Source organism: Solanum verrucosum, unplaced genomic scaffold, assembly GCF_900185275.1.
Source record: "Solanum verrucosum unplaced genomic scaffold, falcon-dt-bn FXZP01000252.1, whole genome shotgun sequence".
NCBI classification, from domain to species: domain Eukaryota; kingdom Viridiplantae; phylum Streptophyta; class Magnoliopsida; order Solanales; family Solanaceae; genus Solanum; species Solanum verrucosum.
In genome coordinates this window covers 6532134-6552293 of record NW_026019988.1, presented here as the reverse complement: position 1 = coordinate 6552293, position 20160 = coordinate 6532134, and the positions used below count along the sequence as shown (strand labels likewise).

The following is a 20160-nucleotide window of genomic DNA, read 5'->3' as shown; positions in this document are numbered from 1 at the left end:
TAAATCTGCCCCTGTCAGGATAGCTAACCCCAGGATAACTTATTTCCAACCAAACGAGCCCTAAAGATTTAAAATTTGCCTCAAATCACAAGCAAGTTTACCTCAAATATGCTATTAATGCAAAAAATAAAATAAAAAATTACCTCAAATAAAAATATGGATTAAATATGATAATTTTATAAATATGAGCTGAAATTATTAGCTTTAGTCCTACCCCATAATGGAGGCGAGACACAATATTAAGCTCATCAACACACAAAAAATTGCATAATGAGGAATCACTCGATGAGTCAATAGTTGTGTTACACAGCTACAACAAAGATTACTTATTAACATAACCGGTAAAAGCCAGAACAGTCTGTATAACTGTGAGCACAAGAAGTGTAATAGCTGCCACAGTTGAAGCTCCTGCCCAAGGACTCTGAAAATAGTTGTGCCTCAAACTTGCCTTTTGACTCCATGGCTTCTCACAATGTTGAATCAATTTACTGCACTCTTGTATGTAATAAAAGTCTGGGATTGCCACCCCATCTGAAAGTTTCTTGAAGATGCTGGCCACTTCTTTGTCATCTCCCATGCCCTTAAGGATGATTTTGTTTTGGCGAAGAAAATTAACATCTCTATGTGAGCCAATAAGTTGAGTCATTAAATGTGCATAATTCGAGAAATAAGGATATAGTTCTTTTGAAGTATGTTGCTCAAAAGCTATCATATTTCTCATGAAGGTTTCCATAGTATCGTCAATCGTGAAACACGGGATTTTCATTAATCCCTTCTCGAAAGTGATATCAAATAATGATGTTTTATCCTCGTTATTTTCTTCCACAGATCCTATTTTTAAGAAGCTAACTCCAGTGTCAAAAAGCTCTCTTGCAGTTGGAATATGATAGCACTGCCAAATTTTAAGATGAGGGGGCATTTCTTTTGCTAATTGCAAACTCATGTTGCCACAAAAACTTATCTTGCAACACTGGTTTTGCGTGTTAGCATCCATGTTTTGTTCAACTTTCTCACCTGAAGGGCGACAAAACATGTGTACCACATCAAGTAAATGGTCGAATCGTTTTGTTATACCTTGAATTTCTGATTTTGGTATAAATTTCACCTTTGGAAAAGTATTGAGTAAGGTGTCTCTCACCATATACAACAAGTTCTCTTCATTAGGAAGTGGTGTCATGCGATAAAGTATGACAAGCACAAAGAAAGGGAGTTGGTTTTCTAGTAACACCATGTCTCTACATACTTGACACTTCATCCATTCCAATTTGATGATGTTGTTTTCTTTTTCCTCATCTTTCCAGCACTCTCGAATAAATTCAACCACAAAACAACCATCAAGCAACAACATTTCTGAAAATTTGTCAACAATATCACCGTCAAGGTTTTCGCCATAACACTTTAGTGCTTCATATTTCAGTTTATCAATTTCAGTAATGCAACAGTTTGTACTTTTCCATGGAGCCAAGTTGAGGATTTTTCTTGTGGTAAGGACCAATGGAGATCAACATTGGTGTATAAGCACCTGGATTTGATTTCTGTAGCCCCACATTTACTTTGAATATGGTCGCAAAGTTGATGCATGTAGCGTCCAAATGCTTAAATCTTTCATTAAATATTTGATTTGTGGAACTCTTTGTTTGTAACAGTAAAACATTTGTTTCAGGATGATCCTCTTTCCTCTCTTCATCTATCTGTAATTAGTGGAAAAGAATCATAATAATTGTCTTTAAGAAATAAAATAAAATAATATTTCTAAAATTTTTATAAGTGGCATTCTGCATTAATTAATTGTCTTTTTTTCCCAAAACACTCTCAATTCTAGGGTTGTGCATCGGTTGGTTTGGTTCAGTTTTATGTATTATCAGTTCGTTTATCAGTTTTGATTTTTAAACACGCTAAACCAATAAGATATTTTTATCAATTTTTGATTTAGGTGCTTAACGGTTCGGTTTTTCGATTTAATCAATAAAAATATACTTATAAAACAAATATACGGCTTATTATCGAATATTTGACGCAACAAGACAATAATGTAACTTTATAGAACACTCATAAAATAGAAACAATAGTAGCTAACATGAAATGAGCTATAGATATGCAACACAAAGAGAAACAATAGTAGCTAACATGAAATGAGCTATAGATGTGCAACACAAAGAGAAATTAAGAGGAACAGAGTTCTTACTTTAGATTTTGATGTTTTATATAATGTAATGTCGTGAACTCAAAGTCACTGTAAAGTGTGAATTGAAGGCTAAAAGGCAAATACAGTAACTAATAGCAATAAACCAATAATATTTTTTCTATTTAATTTATTGATCGGTTCGACTTTTACACACCCCTACTCACCTCCCCTACCCACCTATCCCCTTCCCCCTCCCACCATCCACCCCTTACTCCCACTCCCTCCCCATGAACCCCACCCTTATAGTGTTTGCCCAGACTCTACAGCTCTATTAGAACAATAAAATATGCTTACTTATATAAACACTAAAAAAATAGTAAGAAATAATATTTTTGTATCAAACAAATATATTTACTTTTTCTTTTTCAGTAAAGATGGTAATTTTGAGAGGATATTTCTGAGGTGAATTCCACAAGTTTGAGTGGGAAAACTGATTAGAAAAGAAGTAGACAAGGTTTACACCAAAACTGTGGTTAGTGAACGTGTTAGGACCATGAGGTAGACCTAAAATTATATGAAAAAAATAATCTAAAAAATTCTACAATCTCTTGAAATTCATGCACTAGCAAAATATAGGGTACAAAAAGAAATTAAATATTTAATTGCCAAAAATTAGTAGGGTAATGAAATCAAAAACAAATTTATATAGTTGTGAGAAAGACAGACCTTAACATTATTAATTTGAGGAATAAGTGGACTTTGGTCATCTGTTGGGGTCATCTCAGTGGAGTGTGTCATCTCTCTTTCTTCAATTGTAATTCCTATATATATATATATATATAAAACACATTCTTTTAATTTCAATTCATTTACTATTAATCCAAAGCAATATATTCATTGCCAAATTTTATTTGAAAGGAAAAGACAAAGCAATAAACAGAAAACTATATATAGCATCAACTCTCATGTTATCCTGTAGAAAAAAGAAACTAAATTGATCTATGAAAAATAACAAAAGCAGGAAGGAATACACTTATTAATTTAAGACATAATATATAAATATACCTTTTAATTTAGTTTTTTTTTTGGCATTTATGCATTACAACTTTGTGTGTGTACGAATAGACAATACTTAAAACTTTTATGGAATTGAGCAAGTAGACACACACATCCTACTTGGCAATTCACATCATACGCTGCATCTTACGTGGCGTCCTATATGTATTATGCCACGTAAGATATATGTGTCTACTTATTTAGATTTATGAAAGTTTAAGTATCTACTTGTGCAAACCCAAAATGGAAGAGCCTAGATTCCAGATGAGGCCAAGTTAAAGAATATAATTATGTATTATACCTTAATTCAATGGAAAACACTTATATTCTCCTTTTTATTCATTTGTTTTACTTTCTTTTTTTAGTCCATTTTAAGAAGAACGTTTCTTTCATTTTTTGGTGATTCTTTAGTTTTAAGTTTTCACATGATATATTTACAACCAAAATATTAAAGGGCACTATGGTACATTTTACACATTTTTAGTTTCACACTATATAAGATTCAAAAAGCTCTTTACTTTCTTAACCTCTACCTCAAGTCAATAATTAGACAAACACTTTGGAACATACACTACTAAAAAGTAACTAATAGAAATTGAATTCGAATATAATATATAAGCAGTAAAAGAGATTATTAGTTAGTGGTTAAAAATTTTCACTCCTGACTCCACCAATATTTTCATTTTATAACTCAAAACTATTATAGATAAAAAAAAAATTAATATCATAATAATAAAGAACAAACGTGCAACACATGTCACCAGAAACTAGTTAAGAAAAACATTCAAAGACATAATTTAAAATCATACTTTCCACTATTGCCCTTTGTGAAATCATAAATATAACTTTGTAAGTAATGTAATTTATCTCCTAGAAAATATAAAACTTCAATAAATGAAAAACATCTATCTTGAACTTTGAACAATTCAATTATTTTGAACAATGAAAAATGCCTAAAAAAGCCTAAAAATTTCAGTTAAACGAAATAGAGAGAGCACTATAGAGACAAGATCTAAATTTACACAAACCATGGGTGTGTTTGGTAGAAGGAAATCATTTTCTGAAAATGGTTTTTTTTTTTTTTTTTAAATATATATTTTTAAAGCTAATAAGTGGGTTTATTTTTTTATTTTTTTGTGTTCGATATATTTTCTAAAAAAATTAAGCAATCAAACATGAGAAAATTGAAAAGTATCTATTTCCTCCGTATTGAACACACACCCCATGTTAAAAGTATTTCCCGGAATCATGATATATTAAGATCTTAAATGTAGAGCCAACTAAGATCTATATCTACATAAACTCTACGTTAAAATGTCTTCTTTGTATATCATTATTAGAGACCTTAATTAATCTCCCTTTACAAGCTTGGACCCTATATGGGTGTGATTGGTATAAAGGAAAATATGCGAGTTTCTTACTTATTAAACATGAGAAAAATGAAAAATAGTTAAAAAAGGAAAGGGAAGAGGGTTAGAGACCGATCTAGAAGCGAGGAAATAGATTCTTTCAACTACTATATATATTTAATGTCAGGAGTTGCTTGTAACGATAAGCATCCTCGACTCCAATCCTAAGATTGTGGGTTTGAATAATTACCAAGTGAAGAAAAATAATGGTTAATTATGAGATCATCCAACTTATATATACATTCTATAATTATTAAGTAAAAAATATAAACCATTTTTCTACTTCTTATTATGTATGTTTCTTTCAAATCAAATGAATCACAAAAATACATGTAAAATGAAATAGAAAAAGAAAAGTAGAAAAATATTAAACCTTTTTTCTTTAATTACTTCCAAGCTTATAATTCCTCTCAAATGGTAGTTTGTCTTGTTGCAGATTTACAACACTTATATTGAGAAAATTGAGTCAGCAAAAGCATTATTATTGTTAGACTGCAAATGTGAACTTTCAATTAGTTTATCAAAGTCATGATCTGAAATAGATTAGTTAAAGTTTATTATAAATTTGAATTATTAAAGCCAAGTCTTTCTATATAATTTCCGGAAGTCCATTATAAATTTGAATTATCCTCGTCATTTTTTTCCACAGATGATCCTATTTTTTGTGTTTACCAATAATCACTTACTCATATTATGATTATTAAAGTCCACTTTTTTTCTTTTTCTTTTTTTTTTGTGTATACATATCTTTGAAGGTACGAAATTAAAAAATTAAAAAATTTGAAATTTGAAATATTTCTCAAAAATATTTTTTTAAAGAGAAAAAAGAGAGAGAAGAGACGCAGATAATTGAAGATAATATCTAGATACGTGTAGGGTAGGGGTACTGTCAATGTTAGGTTCGATCGCTTATTTTATAAAATTTATATCATATCAATTTTTGATTATTTTATTTTACTTTATAATTTGTGGTTTAGTTAATTTTTAATTTTTTTTTGGTTAAAACGTTATGATAGAAAGATGTGTAGGACATAAATTAGGGTAGAATATTAGTAGGTAAGAGTGCGACCATACTAGTAAGTAGGACTACGTTTTCTTGTTACCCTTGCTCGTAGTCATAGGACTGTACAGTCTTGTAGTTTCTTAATTATTCTTCGATTTTTGTTGCTATCTATGATTTCATGTAGTTCAATTATAATATTATTTATTGTAGTAGAGTTCTGCTATACTATTGAAAATATATCGAAAATAGCCTCTTTATCTCAACTCTGAGGTAGAGGCAAGGTCTCTGTACACTCTACCTCCCAGATCCCACTTTGTAGGACTACACTTGATATGTTGTGTTGTTGTTATGTAAGGTCACAAGTAGAAGTTAGAACACGATACTAAGTATACTTTCGTAGAATTTTAATTTGATAAAAGCTATCTAGACGCTTTTACAAATTAAAAAAGTGATGAATCAAGAAACATGAAAGACGACAATAATAAAGTTCTATCCCATTATTTTACATGGAGTGATGTAAAAATATGGAGTTAAACTAATTGAAACGGAGGGGCTGAAGAACTGGGTTTACTAAAATACATCCAATAAGAGAAATTTAAATCATTTATTAAAAGAAAGATATCTAATATCTTACAACTTACTACTCAAATTAATAAAATGCCTTGTAATCAATATAAGTAGCATATTAGTAGGTTTAGGAGATGGAACTTTAGGTACAATTGAGACAATTACTGCTTACTTAACTACATTTATCTAGAATGCTGGTTATTAAATACTTATATTATATTATTATCGCTAAATATAATATAATGACAATTATAGTATTCTCACAAAATTATTTATTTATTATAGTGTATAGGATGGGATGTTGTACGCCTAAGACATTTAAAAATTACCTGATTCAAAATGGACTAGTTGGAGTGTACTTGAGTTTCTTCTTAAATTCTTTTGCTCTGGCTTTTATGAAGGTGAAGGAATATGAGAGATGGTGAATATTAAATTCTATATGGCTATACTATATATAGATTAATTGCAAACCTGCCTATATTACTTACACGAAATAGTGTGCATTTTGAGAAAAGTATCATAGAATAAATAAAGTTTTAGTATCATAGAATAAAGTGTATATAGACATTACGTTTAAGAAAACATATCATAGAATAACACTTTGAGTGTGATCAAGCCACTATTTATTCTAAAATTTGATACCAAGTATAATTGAAGAACAACACTTTTAGGGTGTACTTATGATGGAAGATTGCTTTTTTTTTTTTTTTTTTAAATATGTGAGTTTCTTATTTATTTTTAATGTTTAATAAATAAGTTGAATAAAATATTTTGAAAATAATATTTGTATAAAATCTAAGCAAGCACAATTAAGGTCGACATTGGGGGTTAAGGATGTGAGGTTGGTGGGGGTGAGGACATTGGGGTTGATTGTAACGACCGGGTTCCGTCATTATAGAAATGCCAACGGGGGGAAATTTGGGGTTGGAAAAACTTTTTCGTAGTACTTGGATTTTCCCAACCTAGTCCAGATTTGGACGAAATTGGGGTCTCTAAGGTGTAGGAAAATCTGGTAACAATCGGATGGACTAATTATGGTTTTGATTGCATGAATAGTTAGATAACTCGTTAAGGAATCCATACGACTTTACGGAATTGAATTCAAGTGAGTAGAACTCCCAAAATCGATCTTAGCGTAAAGGGCATTTTTTGATTGTCGAGGGTTAGAGGTGTGTTGTGAGTTGGGGCTTTGGAATTCTTTTAATTAGCTCTCTGGTTTCGTTTGTACCGCCTTGGCGAGAGTGTGGCCGCTCTGGCAGGGCCGCTCTACAGGTAACTACTCGGGAACTTCATCTCATAATTTTTAGGATAGTTAAAGTGTTGTGCCTGCGATGGGCAGTAGACCATCTTTGTCACACCCCGAGCCTACACCCTGGACGTGGCCGGCACTCGAAGACCATTGCTGGTCCCCAAGCGAACCCTCATCCTGGCTGACTCCAAGCGGAAGACTAACTTAAGCATACAAGAGCTTAAAACTGAATAAGAGTTTATAAACTCAACTTTACAAATCTTTAACTCAAAAGAAAACTCTGTATAACATAATATATATACAACTCGCCATAAAAGGCAACTTTAGTCTTCAAAACATTTAACTAAATGAAAAGACTTCTGAAACTCTAATGTCTATCTATGAAGCCTCTAACTGATAAAGATGGAAGCCGGGACAAGACCCACAACCTCCTAACAACTGATACAACTGAAAGATAAATGAAATCCTCCGGAAGCAAGGAGACTTGTCATAGCTAACTGGAACTCCCGGATGTATCAACTCCTGTTGATGATCCTGAATACCTGTGTCTGCATCATAAGAAGATGCAGGCCAAATGGCTCAGTACGTGGAATGTACGAGTATGTAAGCTAGAAAGCTAAACAACATAAGCTAGAAGAAAAACTGGAATAAACTGAATAACTTAACTCTTTTCAAACTTTCTCAACTCAAGGAATACTCAAAACTACTCAAACTTACTCAACTCAGAAGATAGATACTGGACTCAGAGACAGATACTCAACTCAAAGATATATACTCAACTCAAAGATAGATACTTAACTCAAAGATACTTAACTCAAGGATACTCGACTCATGAATAACTGAACACAATATAAAGCAATAAGACACATGCAATATATATATATATAACTGGTAAAACAGTATCAACGACTTAGTTCGTTAAGGATAAAATGATAATAAACTCAACTTTGCTTATATAAAGTGATATAACTTTTGTGGGAGGTTCTTTAACCGACAACCACCACTATGAGCCTTAGTGATGATACAACGTTTTACCTCACGTTGCCCAAGGACCATCCTATACCTTGCCATCAATATAGGAAGCTAACTTTACTAAGTGGATTCACTAGCTTAACTTTCGTGATCATCTAAAAAGTATGACCCGAGAAATCCCATGTTGGCGCATGGTTCTTATGGAGAGTTGAGTTAATATGAACTCGTGTCCCCAATTCGGTGTTCAATACTACTCCCAAAAATACTTTGGCTCATAAGTGTTTTAAACACATCTTTCTTTAACTTGAGATAATTACTCAAAATCTAGCCCAAAGGCTCTTTTGGAATCGATGTTCCTTTCTTACTTAAATGTAAAAACATTTAGAAACTTCTTTGGGAAATACATAGTTCCCTAATAACTTTTGAGAAATGGACTCGACTTTATGCTCTTGACTTAACTTGAAACTTGAGACTCTTCACTTGGCTTGAAACTCTATACCCTTTACTTGACTTGAAACTCTATACCCTTTTACTTGACTTGAAACTTGAGTCTTAAAAATGAAGCTAAAACATTCACTAAAGACTCTTGAACAACTTTGAAAACTTGCTTTGACTTACTTCACTTCTAAGCTTAACTCTTAACTTCACTTGACTTCTAACTTTACTTGACTTGGAACTAACTCTCCTTGAATTGGATTATGAATTCAAGGGTAATGATTTGTGTTTGGAAGGACCCCATGATGTTTAGGAATAATTTAGGACAGCTAAAATTAAGAAGAATTACGAAATTAAATTCTGAAAACAGAGCAGATTTTGTTCACAGAGGGAACACAGCCGTGACGCAGACTTGTTTCCTGAAAGCAGCCTGACTTTTCTCCTTCATGTTGCCAACTCTAAACCCTCTTAACTTCAAAGGTTCTTTTCCCAAACACTTGGGATCATAAACCCCTCAACATACAGTGGATTCCACTCAAAAACACAACCAAATCCTGTCCCAAATCAGCAAGAACTTCAACAACACAATCAACAACATCAACAACACAACCCACAACTTCAACAACAACACAACCAACAACTTCAACAACAACACAACCAATCTTTTTTTTCAATAATAAAACGAGTTTGGCGTGTGGGGAAAAGAATCACCCAACACTATGAACTCACATACCTGATAGGGATCACCCCTGACGAAATCCACGATGATCCTTGCTTGATCTTCCCTTTCTCCTCTTTTTCTCCTCTTCTTTCTCTCTTATCTTCCAAGCCCTAACTCTCACTCTTACTCTCACTCTTTAAAATGGGACAAAAATGATCCAAACATCATTCTAACACCTCAATATAACCCAAAGAAATGATTAGGGAAAAGACCAAAATACGCTTAAAATTTTCGGACTAAACAAACTGCCCTGTGCGACTGTGCCAACAGCCCAACTTCCAAGGGGCATAACTCACTCATACGAACTCGGAATCAAGAAAACTCAGCGGAGTTGGAAAAATCATTCCAAGGGCTTTCCATACATAACTGGAAATTTGCCTAATTCATTCTGAGCTAGTAGTTACGACTGCTCAAAGTTGACCAAAAACTCACCTTTTATCCATACTTAGCCAAATTTTCCAGATTTTTGAATTCTTTCCAAAAATGACTATTTCCAATTCAACTCTTCTTGGAACTCAATGTGCTACATCTAGGGACCTTAACTTAACACTCAAGAAATCTTTATTCCTCGGTAAAATCTCACTCCACATGGAGGACGGCTCGAGTCTTAGTTCAAAAAATTCTCTGGGGTGTTACAATCTTTTAATTGTACTTGCTACAATTGTGGAGAACCTGGCCATATGACACACCCCAAAATCGGATGTGATGGCACGTGCCCAAACCCCACCGGACACGTCAGCCTAACACCCAAAAACCCGACAATACGAAATTAATAAAACAAGAATAAGATAGAAAGATAAGCGAAAGTCTTTAAATAAACTCAACATAACCCCAGAATTGGTTGTCACATGTACAAACCTCTAATACGGAATCTGAATAAAATATACAAGTCTCATAGTAAAGTTCTAGAATAGAACAGAACAGTAAATATAGATAACTTGAGGGCACGTCTGGAATGAACCACTACCTCTCAAGTAAGTCTGGAAGCTCTAATCTGAAGATGAGTAATAAGCCGGATCTGATAGAGCTGTCAACCTACACAACTGTGTAGAAGCAAGGGTGAGTACCAAAAGCAACAGGTACTCGCAAGTAACACTAAACTAAGCTAAACTAGCAGCTACAAACAACTCCTTTCAATCCCAACCGAACCACCGAAACTTCATTCTAACAGCGAACCAACAACCTATACTTTACAATTCATAATCAACAGATATATCCAACAGTGTCTCAACATTAACCTCATATCCTCATATAAGAGCAAATAGATCATATATCACATGAAGAGGGGCAAATGGGTAAAATCCATACACCACAGACAAAGATGAAGTCAAATGCGATGCAAATGCAATAATAATGTCATGTAGTCGTGATATATGTCTGTCCTAAGATACACATCTGTTGACATAATCAGACCGCGCTGAATACTCAAATCAGAACCCATGGGGGCCACACATGGACCATGTATCACCGCCGGAACCAGATCCCATCGGCATCCAAATCGCTAGCCGGAGCTAGTCCATCTCATTTATCTCTATCCGAAGCTAGTCTCAACCGTGTCTCATATCCATCCATCCTCATATCAGTGTCTCAGAACTCATGCAACAGATAGTTCACACATGGGATGAATAATGAATATGCACATGTCATCAATCACAATCATATCACCATCACATCATAGTATTACACATCATCTGTCTCAATCACAACCATATCACGACCACATCATCGTACACCACAATCATAGTATTACACATCGTCTGTCTCAACACAACCATATCACGACCACATCATAGTATTACACATCATTTGTCTCAACATCAATGTCTATATCAATCATAGCCTACTCATGCTCTTCTATCCCCTCAATATCAGTTATCACATGACTTATTCAACAAATTCAAGTCACATATAACACATTTAGCTCGTTTTATTCCTCATCTTTCAATTACAACAATCTCAATCGACAAATAAAACCCATCCTCAATCCCCATTACTCCCCAACACAATTAGGAAAGTAGTCATGTGTATTCTAAGAGTTTAACAAAGTTTAGAAGTTACTTGCCTCAAAACACTTCAACTAGTAACTCAAATTTGAGTTTTACCCTTCCGAGCACGCTCCAAATCACCACAATCTATTCATAAATGGAATCCCACAATCAAAACGAATCTAACAACATCAATATCGTGAAATTAGGAGAAAAAGGGTAAAATGGTCAAAAAAATCTCGTTCTGGAAAATATTCTCGAAATTTGGAAATTTTTAGTGAAAAATGTTCCCCAAGAAATTTTGAATCCAATAGTGAAAACCGTTTCGAAAAAGAAGTTGAAATGAGTTCACAAACTCAAATTTTCTATTAAATTCGGATTAGGCAAAAACCCCCAAATTTTACAGTTGAGATCTCAAATTTTGATGTTAAAATCCATAAATAATCGATAGAAATCAAAGATATAAGTTGGAAATAACTTACCCAATGAATTCCTTGCGAAAAACCACTTGAAATCGCCTATTTTCGAGCTCTCCAAGTCTAAAAATGGAGAAATGGGTATTTTCAAGTTGTGGGAAAATAGCTACTGATTTTTGACTAAAAAAAGGGCTGCTATTGCAGCTGAAACACAACAATAACCCCAAAGTTTAAGTCCCTGTTGGACCCTCGGAATTCGTTCAGAATATCGTGCACACAAACTAAATATGTACCCCCACTAAATTCGACGTTCCGGACTCAATGAAACCGTCGGAATTTGAATTCGAGGACTCCTTGACCCGAAATTCAATAAGATGCCAAGAAATTAGTTTAACGCCAAAAAAATTCGAAACTCAAACGGAGCGTCTAAAAATTCAACCAAGACTCATTCTAGACTTAGAATCGCCTCCCAAAACCAACGGTACTCTCAGAATTTCAATCTGAGCCTCGGAACCTCATATGTTGACCAAAGTCAACTCTTTATCAAAATTTCACAACTTTAGCAACTTAGGACCTCAATTCTTCGTTTCAACTCCAAATTCAACTCCGTAACTTCACACAGACCCGTTTCGACATTCTAAAACTATCGGAATCGATGGAAATTTGATCCGAGTCCCGAAACTCCAAATGACTCCAAAAAGCACTTTTTAACCAACTTTAACTTATAAAAAACTCAACTTTTTACCAACTTTTCCTCAAACCAACTTTACAACTACAAAACATGGGACTCGGGGCAACTACCGAAAGGGAAAAATAGTCATTTCCATGAAAAATCACCAAAATGACCTTTCGGGTCATTACAGCATATGAAGAGAGATTGTCCCCATCCGCGTGTGTTTGTGATCGCGCAACAACCTTCTAAAGCAGTTGTACTGGTGGGGAATTGTAATAATGGTAGAGGACGTCCACAAGGTGGGCGAGAACGTCATCAGCGAGGTCGTGGAGTTAGAGGAAATGGGAATGGTAACGGAGGTAGGGTAATGCGCAACTAGGCAAGGAGGTGGCTCGTCTTGATGATATAGCTCAATGTTATGCTTTTTCGGGCAAGAATGAGGTAGAGGCGTTTGACGCAGTGATCACTGGTACTATTCTTGTCTGTAATCGGATGGCTAATATGTTATTTGATCCGAATTCTACCTATTCTTATGTATCTGTGCGATTTGCCTCTGAGTTTGATATGATTTGTGATGTACTTGATGCCCCAATTCGTGTTTCTACCCCTATTGGAGAGTTAGTCATAGTCACTCATGTCTATCGTGTTTGTCCTATTTTGTTTATGGGTTTTCAGACTTGGGCTGATTTGGTGATTCTGGATATGATTGACTTTGATATAATCTTAGGCATGACTTGGTTGTCCCCCTATTATGTTGTGCTTAATTGTAATACCAAGTCTCTAACTCTAGAAATTCCGAGAAGGAAAAAATTAAAGTGGGAAGGGGTGTACAAGGCTAAGCAAGCTAAGATTATATCCTCCATTCGGGCTAGTAAATTGGTAGAGTAGGGTTATTTGACTTATTGGGCTCATGTTAGGGATGTTGAGATTGAGGTCCATCCATTGGGTCTATTCTTGTGGTATCTGAGTTTAGTGAAGTGTTTCCAAATGATTTGCCTGGTATGCCTCGGGATAGAGATATAGATTTTTGCATTGATTTAGAGCCTGGTACGTGCCCTATTTCTATCCCTTCATATCGCATGGCTCCGGCAGAATTGAGAGAGCTTAATTAAGGCTTAAATCCAAGAGCTTCTTAATAAGATATTTATTTGTCCTAGTGCTTCCCCTTGGGGTGCTCCTGTATTATTTGTTAAGAAAAATGATAGTAGTATGAGATTGTGTATAGATTACCGGCAATTAAATAAAGTCACTATTCGAAACAAGTATCCATTGCCTTGAATAGATGATCTTTTTGACCAATTGCAAGAGGCAGCGGTTTTCTCTAAGACTGATCTAAGTTCTGGTTACCATCAATTAAAAATTAGATCGGAAGATGTGCCTAAGATAGCGTTTAGAACACGTTATGGACACTATGATTTTTTGGTTATGTCTTTTGGTTTGTCCAGTGCACCTGTAGCTTTCATAGTTTGATGAATGGGGTGTTCAAGCCACTTATTGATTCGTTCGTTATAGTGTTTATTGATGATATCTTGGTTTACTCAAAAAGTGAGGAAGAGCATGTCAACCATCTTCGTACTGTTTTGGGTGTTCTTGGGAAGCAAAAGTTATATGCTAAATTTTTGAAGTGCGAATTTTGGTTGAAATCGGTTGCATTTTTGGGGTATGTAGTCTCCAAATAAGGTGTAATGGTAGATCCTCAAAATATTGAAGCGGTTGAGAATTGGGTTAGGCCTAGCTCTGTGATAGAAGTTAGGAGTTTTGTGGGACTCGCTAGCTATTGTCGTCGATTTGTTAAGAATTTTGCTTCAATTGCTACTTACTTGACTAACTTGACCAAAAAGGAGATATCATTTAAATGGACTGAAAAATGTGAAGAGATCTTTCAAAAGCTCAAGACTCTCTTGACCACCCCGCCCATCCTAGCATTACCGGTTGAAGGTAAAGATTTTATTGTGTATTGTGCTTAACATTCTGGTTTGGGTGTTGTGATGATGCAGGATAAGAACATTATAGCTTATGTCTCGCGTCAATTGAAGGTGCATAAGAGGAATCACGCAACACATGATTTAGAATTGGCAGCGGTAGTGTTTGCTCTTAAGATCTGGTGACATTACCTTTATGGTGTGAAGTGTAAAGTGTTTATTGATCATCGTAGTTTGCAGCATGTGTTCACTCAAAAGGATCTGAATTTGAGACAGCGAAAATGGATGGAGTTACTCAAGGATTATAATGTGACCATTTAATACCATTCGGGTAAGGCTAATATTGTGGCAGACGTTTTGAGTCGAAAAGTGGCAAGGATGGGTAACTTAGCTTACTTGAGTGTAACCAAGCGACCTTTGGCCAGAGAAATTCAGACCTTAAGAGTCCAAATTCATGCAGTTGGGCATCTCTGAAAGAGGTGGGGTGTTAGATAGCATTGAAGTTAAGGCCACGTGCATTGAGGAGATCAAGGCCAAACAATTTGAGGATGAAATTTTGAACGAACTCAAGGAGAAGATGGTGATTAGTAAAGCACAAGAGGTCACTCTTGATGCGGATGATGTACTCAGTGTTAAGGGGAGGATTTGTGTTCTTCGAGTTAATGACTTGATTCAACAATTATTGGTAGAGTCACATGGTTCGCGCTAGTCCATTCATGCGGGTGTGACCAAGATGTATAGAGATATGAAGCAAATTTATTGGTGGCCGAGCATAAAGAAAAACATAGCGGAGTTTATGGCAAAGTGTCGAACCTGTCAACAAAGGAAATATGAACATCAAAGGCCTACGGGTGTACTTCAAAGAATGCCATTTCCAAAATGGAAGTGGGAAAGAATAGCCATGGATTTTATGGTTGGTCTTCCCAAGACCTTGGGGAAGTTTGATTCGATATGGGTTGTGGTTGATAGATTGACTAAGTCAACCCATTTTATTTCGGTAAGAATAGATTATAATGCTGAATAATTGGCTAAAGTGTATGTGAAGAAGATAGTGAGGCTGCATGGGGTGCCCCTCTCTATCATCTCAGATCGTGGTACCCAATTCACATCTAGGTTTTGGAGGAAGTTGCATGAGGAATTGGGCACATAACTCACTTTTAGTACAACCTTTCATCCACAAATAGATGGACAATTGGAGAGGACTATTTAAGTATTGGAAGACATGTTGAGCGCATGTGTGATTGATTTTGGAGGACATTGGGATAAGTTCTTACCTTTGTGTGAATTTTCTTATAACAATAGTTATCACTCCAGCATAGATATGACACCATTTGAGGCACTCTATGGGAGGGGATGTAGATCACCCATAGGTTGGTTTGAGGCTGGAGATGTGAAACCTTTGGGGGTTGATTTAGTGAAGGCTACTCAAGAGAAGATGAGGAGTATTCAAGCTAAACTTCTAGCAGCCCAGAGTAGATAGAAGAAGTATGAGGATCATAAGGTAAGAGACATGAAATTTCAGACTGGTGAGAATGTTCTTCTTAAAGTATCACCCATGAAAAGGGTGATGAGATTTGGTAAGAAGGGTAAGTTGAGTCCGCGATATACTGTTCCCTTTGAGGTTCTTGAATGTGTAGGGCCGGTGGCGTATAGATTGGCCTTACCCCCTAATTTATCAATTATTTATCCGATATTTTATGTGTCTATGTTAAAGAGATATCATGGTGACATAGATTATATCATTAAGTGGGACTCAATAGTGCTAGACAAAGACCTCTAATAGGAGGAGGAACCGATTGTTATTCTTGATCGTGAGGTGCGTAAGTTAAGGACCAAGGAGATTAAGTCCGTGAAAGTTCAACAGAAGCATAGTTCAGTTGAGGAAGCTACTTGGGAAACCGAAAGGGTCATGTAAGAGAAGTATCCCCAATTGTTCGTTGATTAAGGTACTACTTCATTCTTTCCTTAGCCTACTTTTCCTACGTTTTGTCACTCGAGGACGAGTGATGGATAAATTGGTATCTATTGTAACGATCGGGTTCCGTCATTATAGAAATGCCAATGGAGAAAAGTTTAGGGCCGGAAAAACTTTTTCGTAGTACTCGAATTTTCCCAACCTAGTCCAAACTTTAACGAAATCGGGATCTCTAAGGTGTAGGGAAATCTGGTAACAATCGGGTGGATTAATTATGGTTTTGATTGCATGAATAGTTAGATAACTCATTAAGGAATCCGAACGACTTTACGAAATTGAATTCGGGTAAGTAGAACTTCCGAAATCGATCTTAGCGTAAAGGGCATTTTCTAATCGTCGAGGGTTAGAGGTGTGTTGTGAGTTGGGGCATTGGAATTCTTTTAATTAGCTCTATGGTTCCATTTGTGCCGCCTTGGCAGGAGTGTGGCCGCTTTGGCGAGGCCACTACAGCGGGATATGGGGCGCTGCAGTGGGTACGACAAGACCTTAAATCGTAGGTGAAAGACGAATAGTCACTGGTTCAAAAATGCCGCATTGGTAGGCATTTGGGTCGCTCTGGCGCTGCCACTACAGCAACTTAATGTCATTAATAAACCCCTAAATGACCTTATTTGGAACTTTTTGACTTTTAGAGCTAAGGAACGACCCCCACGCAATTTCTACTCGTTTTTCACCATTCTTGAGGCTAAATGTAAGATTTTCACTCCCCAAATCTGTTATTCGATCCGTAGAACGTAATAGAATCGGTGAATATTGATGGGGAAGGGTTTTGTGATAGATTCTATGGAGGAACCAACCCTAATTTGGGTGATAGGGATCATGGGTTTGATATAGGGTTCATATAATTGTTATAGTTTCGGGTAATTAGCGATTGTTTGTTGATTTCCGTGTTATTGTGATTGTTTGTAGACCAAGAACAAGCGAAACAAATCTGGAAAGGGAAGGATCAAGTTTCTTAGGGTTTCAAGCTTGTTTCGAGGTATGTGATGGTTGTGATTCTACAACTGTGTGATGTATGCTTATTCTTAGTTCATTATGATAGTTGTATATGTATAAATGTTGCAATGCTGATCACACTTGTTGTAAATGAGATAGATTATTTATCATTGCCATGAAATCATGACTTAATTGTATGATCTTGATTGATGTACTGGTGATTGTGATTGTGGTGTGTGAATGGGATCGGTTGCCACGTTCCGGCATAACTAACATAGATCGGATTGCCACGCTCTAGCATAACTATTGGATCGGATTGCCACGTTCCGACATAATTATAGGATCGGTTTCCACGTTCAATATGGTATCGGATTGCCACATTTCAATAAGCTAACTACTTGGGTTTGGGTTCCATGAGAGGACCAATGAGGTGATGTAATATGTGAAATGTGTTGTTGATTCTTCATGTTGATAATGTTGTATATGTTGATATATATGCATGTGTTTATAATGTTGTTGACTTGTTTATGTCGCACTAGTGGGATAGCCGTGTGATCCTACCAGTAAACGGTGGATGTGTACTGATACTACACTTGCTCTTATTTTTGTTGAGTACAAGGCATCTTCACGCGACTATTGACAGACCTCGCTTAGAAGATCAATGATCGTCACTTCAAATTCAAGGGTGAGCCAATTCTTCCGGGCTGCCATGGAATTCTATTTCATCTATGTCCATCTATTCCTGACTTAGATATTTGTTCTAGATAGTTGATTAGTTCATTAGTTTGGGGATGTATCCCTTCTTGTTTAGACTTGGATCATTTGCTTAGATGTTTTGGTACATTGACTTTTAGGTTCTAGGTTATTTCTTCTGCGTTGTTAGTTATTAGATCTTTTGTTGAAGTTATGAGAACTTTCGTTTAGCATTTATTTCTGTTTTCCTGTGTTAAATGCCTTAGTTGCTTGGTTTGGATTGTAGTAGTGGTTCTCCCACCGGAGTGTCAGTGTGGGTGCCAATCACAACGGTCTGGGTCGTGACATTGATATATAGGGGTATTCAAAATTTCTATAGGATAAGTGTAAGAGTTAAAGTTGTATAAATATAGCGCTCAACTGTACAAACCAATTCATTATGTTTATAAAAATCATATATATGACCCTGAAACCCTCAATTCAAATGTTGGAAATATTTTTAGAGATCATTGTACGTCAAAGTCAATGACAATAAGAGTGGGGATAAGAAAAGTTTATTTGATATAAAGTTTGAGAATGGATTGATGACAATCCCTTGTTTTCAAGTCATTGATGACATTGAAACTCTCATGCGAAATATTCTTATTGCTTATGAACAATAATCTTCTGATGTATGTCTTAGATATTTCAGTGATTTTACAGTTTTCATGGATTATCATTGACCCAAACAAAGATGTGAGTTTGCTTCGCAAGATAGGAGAGGACAAAGAAGTGGCCAGGTTCTTTAACAAAATTGGGCAAGGGGTCGCCGTTTCAGACAACTACTATTGATTCAAAATTATGAAAAACCATGGAGTCAAATAAAGGCAAGTTTGAGGTATAACTATTTTGAGAGTCCTTGGACACAAGCTTCAACTGTGACAGTCATCATACTTCTTGTTATGTTAATTAACAAGAAATCTATCAATGTGGATGAATATCCACAATTCTCATGTCAATTTCAGTTAGCTTCAACTTGTCACATTTTTTACCTTTGCAAAGCTAACTCCAGCTTCTAAAAGCTCTGTTGCATTTGGCATCACCCTTTGACACTTTATGCTATTGTTTAACTTTTTCATGGGATTCCCGTGACATGAAAATATGTGTACTAGATGAAGTAAATGTTTGATATTTGTTGTGTTACATTCTCTCTCTCTCTCTCTAAAGGTTATTTTTGGCAATTCAACAAAAAAGGTAAACAAATTATTCGCCATTATGGCCAATGGTAATTCATCATGTTGTTTTGTCATGTCATGAAGTTTGTTGAGGATAAAGAAAGGAAGTTGGTTTTCTAGTAACATCAAATCTCTCAATATGTAACTATCATTAATATTGATAATTTTGTCTTCTCCATCTGGACATATTTGACAACGCTCTCAAATAAACTCAACCACAAAACAACCATCAAGCAACAACATTTTACAAAATTGACTATTATTAGCAAGCTCTTCTATATCGTCGTAACACTTTAGTGCTTCCTTCTTCAGTTTCCACAATTCACTGAGATAACTTCTCACATCAAGACCCTCTTTTCGTTTATGAAATCGTTGTGGGTACAACAAATTGTACTTTTCCATTGGATCAAGTAGAAGATTTTTCTTATGGTAAGGACCAATAGAGACCATCTTTGGTGTATAAGCATCTGGATTTGATTTACGTAACCATACACTTAAATATGGTACGAGATTTAATAGATGAATTGTTATAATCCTTAAGCCTTTCATCAATTCTTTCATTTATTTCCTCTATGTCGATTAAATGATTTACTTCCCTCTCTACTTCTATTTCTATTTCTATCTCTATCAATAATAGAAAAGAGTAACAAATTTTAAAATGTTTATTAGAAGCACTATGCAATAAGCAAACAATTATGTATTTTTTTAAAGTTTTTATTTTGTTTAGGGAAAAAAGTAACTATATCCCTCATGCCTCAACTTTGCGATCCAGATTGAATATAACTTTGTTAAAAAAATGGGCACATATA

The 20160-nt window shown here is 35.3% G+C and overlaps 1 pseudogene; it reads right to left on the bottom strand.

Moving 5' to 3' along the window:
• Positions 1-322: 322 nt before the first annotated feature.
• On the bottom strand, positions 323-19594 carry LOC125819138 (UPF0481 protein At3g47200-like; annotated as a pseudogene).
• Positions 19595-20160: the final 566 nt, after the last annotated feature.